Genomic DNA, 6,516 nt, shown 5'->3' with positions numbered 1-6,516 from the left:
GCATGGGTTTCCTCTCGGTGCTCCAGTTTCCTCCCACAGTCCAAAGATGTGCGGGTCAGGTTGATTGGCCATGATAAATTGCCCCTTAGTGTCAGGAGGATTAGCAGGATAAATACGTGCGTTACGCGGATGGAGCCTGGGTGGGATTGTTGTCGGTGCAGACTCAATGGGCCGAACGGCCTCCTCCCGCACTGTAGGGTTTCTATATTCAATGGTTTCTATGATCTTCCAGTCCCGCCGATATCTACAGCGTTTGGCGTGGCTCACCCATCCGTCTGCCACAACCCGCTGTGGGCCGACCGCTGTTGGCAGGACTGGGAGATCCCGGCGGTGGGAAGGGCCGGAAAATCCCACCCATAGAATTTAAGGAGGATCCTGAAGCAGAATCCTAGGGGGAGAGGGTTGGGGAGGATTTCCAGAGATTAGCGAGGCGAGGTGAGTTGGGAGATATGCGAGAGGTCTGAATTATATGCGGCTATGATTAAACAAATGTTTGTGAGATGGTGTGACTCAAACCACACACTATTTTAATGAAGGCAGTTTATAGAATCATAGAAAGGTTACAGCACAGAAGGAGGCCATTCAGCCCATCTTGTCCATGCCAGCCCAAGGACAGCCAGGTGCCCTTTCTAATCCCACCTTCTTGCACCCGGCAATGTAGCTCACAGCGCTTAAGGTGCGGATCCAGGTACTGCCTCCATCATCAACTCAGGCAGCAAATTCCAGACACCCACCATCCTCAGCGTAAAAACGTTCTTCCTCATGTCCCCTTTCCACCTACCGCCACTTATCTGGAATCTTTAATCCCCTGGTTCCAGAATTCTCCACCAAGGGAAACAATTTTATTCTGCCCACTCTACCTCTTCCCCTCATCATTTTGTAGACAATAACATTGATCAGTGCAGGTGTATGTGTTATGATGCACACAGCATCACAATAGTGCAGGGCAGGAGAGATGAACCATCTAGAATTAGTATAAAAAAGCCAGCGAGAAACACAAAGCAGCAGGAGAACACTTTATTTTCTGTACTTTACAGGGTATAACCACATCACTTTTTATTTATTCATTCGTGGGACACGGGCATCACTGGCTGGTCAGCGTTTATTGTCCATCCCTGGTTGAGAAGGTGGTGGTGAGCTGCCTTCTTGAACCGCTGCAGCCCCTGAGGTGTAGGTACATCCACTGTGCTGTTAGGGAGGATGGTCCAGTGCTTTTCTGGAAGTCTGAATAGTAAACAGGTAATTAGCCATAGTCCCTGAGGCACTGTGGCCATCTCCCCCTGTTTGAGAGGTTACATAGCTTGAGGGATATCACTCTATATCAGACATGGGGCAACATGAGGAGACAGCCTCCATTAACACCACAGTCCATCCAAGGATTGAACTCACCCCATGGGTGTCATTCTGTATTACACTCCAGTTAACGGATCCCCACGTGAATAACACCCCTGCATGTGACAAGGACTGTTGGCCTCTCAAACTAAAATAATCCATTGGATCCCACGCTGTCAAACATGTGGAGTGCACAGGCCCCCACCAGCCATATGTTAAAGTTTTTACACAGTAAGAAGTCTCACAGCACCAGGGTAAAGTCCAACAGGTTTATTTGGAGTCATGATAGGATGAGGGATGAATTGGCTAAGGTAGACTGGGAGAGCAGGCTGGCAGGTAGGATAGCTGAGGAACAGTGGAGGATTTTTAAGGAGATCCTTTTCAGTTCTCAGCAAAAATATATTCCAGCAAAAAACAAGGATTGTAAGAAAAGGGAGAACCAGCCGTGGATAACGAAGGAAATAAAGGAGAGTATTAAAATAAAAACAGCTGCGTACAGAGTGGCCAAAAATAGTGGAGAAACAAGTGATTGGGAAAAATTTAAGAAACAACAAAGAGAGACTAAGAAAGCGATAAAGAAAGGAAGGATAGACTATGAAGCTAGGCTAGCAATTAATATAAAAAATGATAGTAAAAGTTTTTATAAATATATAAAAAGGAATAGAGTGGCTAGAGTGAATGTTGGACCCTTGGAGGACGAGAGGGGGGAGTTAATAGTGGGAAATGAGGATATGGCTGAGTCTTTAAATAAGTTTTTTGTGTCGGTCTTCACGGTGGAGGACACAAATAGTATGGCAAATATTAACGATAGAGGGTTGGCAGCAGGAGAAATACTTAATACGATTAATGTTACCAGAGAGGCAGTGCTGGGTAGACTAATGGGACTGAAGGTGGACAAGTCCCCGGGTCCGGATGGAATGCATCCCAGGGTATTGAAAGAAATGTCAGAGGTAATAGTGGATGCGTTAGTGATTATTTATCAAAACTCGTTGCATTCTGGGGTAGTGCCGGTTGATTGGAAAACGACTAATGTTACGCCGCTGTTTAAAAAAGGAAGGAGACAAAAGGCGGGTAACTATAGGCCGGTCAGCTTAACGTCTGTAGTAGGGAAAATGCTGGAATCCATTATTAAAGAGGAGATAGCAGGGCATCTGGATAGAAATGGTTCGATCAATCAGACGCAGCATGGATTCATGAGGGGAAAGTCGTGCTTGACGAACATGTTGGATTTTTATGAAGATGTGACTAGGGCGGTTGATGGAGGAGAACCGGTGGATGCGGTGTTTTTGGATTTCCAAAAGGCGTTTGATAAGGTGCCCCATAAAAGGCTGCTGAAGAAGATTAGGGCACACGGAGTTGGGGGTAGTGTGTTAAAGTGGATTGGGGACTGGCTATCCGACAGGAAGCAAAGAGTCGGAATAAATGGGTGTTTTTCCGGTTGGAGGAAGGTAACTAGTGGCGTGCCGCAGGGATCGGTACTCGGGCCGCAACTGTTTACCATTTATATAGATGATCTGGAGGAGGGGACGGAGTGTAGGGTAACGAAGTTTGCAGACGACACAAAGATAAGTGGAAAAGTGAATCGTGTGGAGGACGGAGAAGATCTGCAGAGAGATTTGGACAGGCTGAGTGACTGGGCGAGGATATGGCAAATGGAGTATAACGTTGAGAAATGCGAGGTTATACACTTTGGAGGAAATAATAACAAATGGGATTACTATCTCAATGGAAACAAATTAAAACATGCTACCGTGCAAAGGGACCTGGGGGTCCTTGTGCATGAGACGCAAAAGCCCAGTCTGCAGGTACAACAGGTGATCAAGAAGGCAAATGGGATGTTGGCCTATATTGCGAGGGGGATAGAATATAAAAGCAGGGATGTCTTGATGCACCTGTACAGGGCATTGGTGAGGCCGCAGCTGGAATACTGTGTGCAGTATTGGTCCCCTTATATGAGGAAGGATATATTGGCATTGGAGGGAGTGCAGAGAAGGTTCACCAGGTTGATACCGGAGATGAGGGGTTTGGATTATGAGGAGAGGCTGAGGAGATTGGGTTTGTACTCGTTGGAGTTTAGAAGGATGAGGGGGGATCTTATGGAGACTTATAAGATAATGCGGGGGCTGGATAGGGTGGAGGCGGAGAGATTCTTTCCACTTAGTAAGGAAGTTAAAACTAGAGGACACAGCCTCAAAATAAAGGGGGGTCGGTTTAAGACAGAGTTGAGGAGGAACTTCTTCTCCCAGAGAGTGGTGAATCTCTGGAATTCTCTGCCCACTGAGGTGGTGGAGGCTACCTCGCTGAATATGTTTAAAGCGCGGATGGATGGATTCCTGATCGGTAAGGGAATTAAGGGTTATGGGGATCAGGCGGGTAAGTGGTACTGATCCACGTCAGATCAGCCATGATCTTATTGAATGGCGGGGCAGGCTCGAGGGGCTAGATGGCCTACTCCTGCTCCTATTTCTTATGTTCTTATGTTCTTATGAGCTTTCGGAGCCCTGCTCCTTCATCAGATGAATGGAGAAGTCGGTTCACAATGATGAAGGAGCGGCGCTCCGAAAGCTCGTGATTCCAAATAAACCTGTTGGACTTTAACCTGGTGTTGTGAGACTTCTTACTGTGCCCATCCCAGTCCAATGCCGGCATCTCCACACAATGTTTTTACAGGTTAACTTAATCATAGAACATAGAACAGCACAGAACAGGCCCTTCGGCCCACGATGTTGTGCCGAGCTTTATCTGAAACCAAGATCAAGCTATCCCACTCCCCATTATCCTGGTGTGCTCCATGTGCCTATCCAATAACTGCTTAAATGTTCCTAAAGTGTCTGACTCCACTATCACTGCAGGCAGTCCATTCCACACCCCAACCACTCTCTGCGTAAAGAACCTACCTCTGATATCCTTCCTGTATCTCCCACCACGAACCCTATAGTTATGCCCCCTTGTAATAGCTCCATCCACCCGAGGAAATAGTCTTTGAACGTTCACTCTATCTATCCCCTTCATCATTTTATAAACCTCTATTAAGTCTCCCCTCAGCCTCCTCCGCTCCAGAGAGAACAGCCCTAGCTCCCTCAACCTTTCCTCATAAGACCTACCCTCCAAACCAGGCAGCATCCTGGTAAATCTCCTCTGCACTCTTTCCAGCGCTTCCACATCCTTCTTATAGTGAGGTGACCAGAACTGCACACAATATTCCAAATGTGGTCTCACCAAGGTCCTGTACAGTTGCAGCATAACCCCACGGCTCTTAAACTCCAACCCCCTGTTAATAAAAGCTAACACACTATAGGCCTTCTTCACAGCTCTATCCACTTGAGTGGCAACCTTTAGAGATCTGTGGATATGGACCCCAAGATCTCTCTGTTCCTCCACAGTCTTCAGAACCCTACCTTTGACCCTGTAATCCACGTTTAAATTAGTCCTACCAAAATGAATTACCTCACATTTATCAGGGTTAAACTCCATTTGCCATTTTTCAGCCCAGCTTTGCATCCTATCTATGTCTCTTTGCAGCCTACAACAGCCCTCCACCTCATCCACTACTCCACCAATCTTGGTGTCATCAGCAAATTTACTGATCCACCCTTCAGCCCCCTCCTCTAAGTCATTAATAAAAATCACAAAGAGCAGAGGACCAAGCATTGATCCCTGCGGCACTCCGCTAGCAATCTGCCTCCAGTCCGAAAATTTTCTATCCACCACCACCCTCTGTGGATAGCCAGTTACCTATCCAATCGGCCAACTTTCCCTCTATCCCACACCTTCTCACTTTCATCATAAGCCGACCATGGGGGACCTTATCAAACGCCTTACTAAAATCCATGTATATGACATCTTGAAAGGTATGGAGTTAAATATTCTCCCTTAAGTGCACCAATTAGAGAGGTTATATTAAAGGAACACGGCACATCTATGGTGCAGGATTGAAGTCTCCAACCTATAATGGTTTGGTGGAGATCCAATCAAATGCAGATTCCTATTATAGCCAGGGGCATGTTTCCCACCTGGTTTCATTTATGTTCCATGACCAAATCCTCTCTTTCTGGGTGGCACGGTGACACAGTGGTTAGCACTGCTGCCTCACAGCTCCAGGGACCCGGGTTCGATTCCCGGCTTGGGTCACTGTCTGTGCGGAGTCTGCACGTTCTCCCCGTGTCTGCGTGGGTTTCCTCCGGGTGCTCCGGTTTCCTCCCACAGTCCAAAGATGTGCAGGTTAGGGTGATTGGCCATGCTAAATTGCCCCTTAATGTCCCAAGATGTGTAGGTTAGATGGATTGGCCAAGGTAAATGTGTGGGATTTCATGGATAGAGCGGGAGAGGTATGATACTCTGTCAGAGAGTCAGTGCAGGCTCGATGGGCTGAATGGCCTCTTCTGCACTGTAGGGATCCTATGATACCCTTCTCCAGTTCTAAGAGCTCAGCATTCCAAGTATTTTCTGCCTCTTGCACATGCTCCATATTCATCACTCCATCATTGGTGGCCGTACCTTCAGGTGCCAAGGCCCTAACACCCTCAAATTCCCCTCCCTGCATCTCTCCCCCTCTCTCCCCTCCTCCTTCCTTAGAATCAACCTCCTTGTACAGGCTTTGGATCACCTGCCCTGAAATATCTGAATGCGGCTCGGTATCACATGCTGGTTTGATGGACGCTTCTCTGAAGAACCCTGAGATGAAAACCAAAAGTGCTGGAAAATCTCAACAGGTCCGGCAGCAACTGTGGAGAGAGAAACAGAGTTAACGTTTTGAATCCGGATGATCCTTCTACAGAACTGGGAACTGAAGGTGCTATAGAAATGCAAGTTTTTGTTCTTCCACCAATTGCATCTTCGACCACTTACATTTTCTCCTATGAAGAGTTCAAGGTTTGAACCCGTTTTGATGTCAGGGACATGGGCGAATACCTGTGGATAAATGAGGGATAGATTCCGATTAAATTAAACACACATCAACTTTAGACAAAGGAACAAAAAAAGTTTCCAAAACATTTGAACATCAAAAATGATTTCCAACATTCAGCGATGGGGCAAGAGCCGGATCGAGAGAAGTTTTGTTTTACATAGAATCTTACAGCACAGAAATGGTAAAAACTGGATGGCAATGGACAAGTTCCATGCTGTAAACATCTGTGGCTCTATGACAAAGAACAAAGAAAAGTATTGCACAGGAACAGGCCC

At 46.8% G+C, this 6,516-nt stretch overlaps 1 long non-coding RNA gene across 1 annotated transcript; it reads right to left on the bottom strand.

Annotated features, from left to right (window-relative positions):
- Positions 1-1,001: 1,001 nt before the first annotated feature.
- On the bottom strand, positions 1,002-6,245 carry LOC144495545 (uncharacterized). Its single transcript, XR_013498284.1, has 3 exons — positions 6,181-6,245; positions 5,939-6,056; positions 1,002-1,224 (listed from the first exon to the last, which is right to left on the bottom strand). It is a non-coding gene; the product is annotated as an uncharacterized LOC144495545 (long non-coding RNA).
- Positions 6,246-6,516: the final 271 nt, after the last annotated feature.

Source organism: Mustelus asterias, chromosome 7 (genome assembly GCF_964213995.1).
Source record: "Mustelus asterias chromosome 7, sMusAst1.hap1.1, whole genome shotgun sequence".
In the NCBI taxonomy this organism is placed as follows: Eukaryota; Metazoa; Chordata; class Chondrichthyes; order Carcharhiniformes; family Triakidae; genus Mustelus; species Mustelus asterias.
The sequence above is the reverse complement of the archived record's forward strand: the minus strand, read 5'-3'. Positions and strand labels throughout refer to the sequence as shown.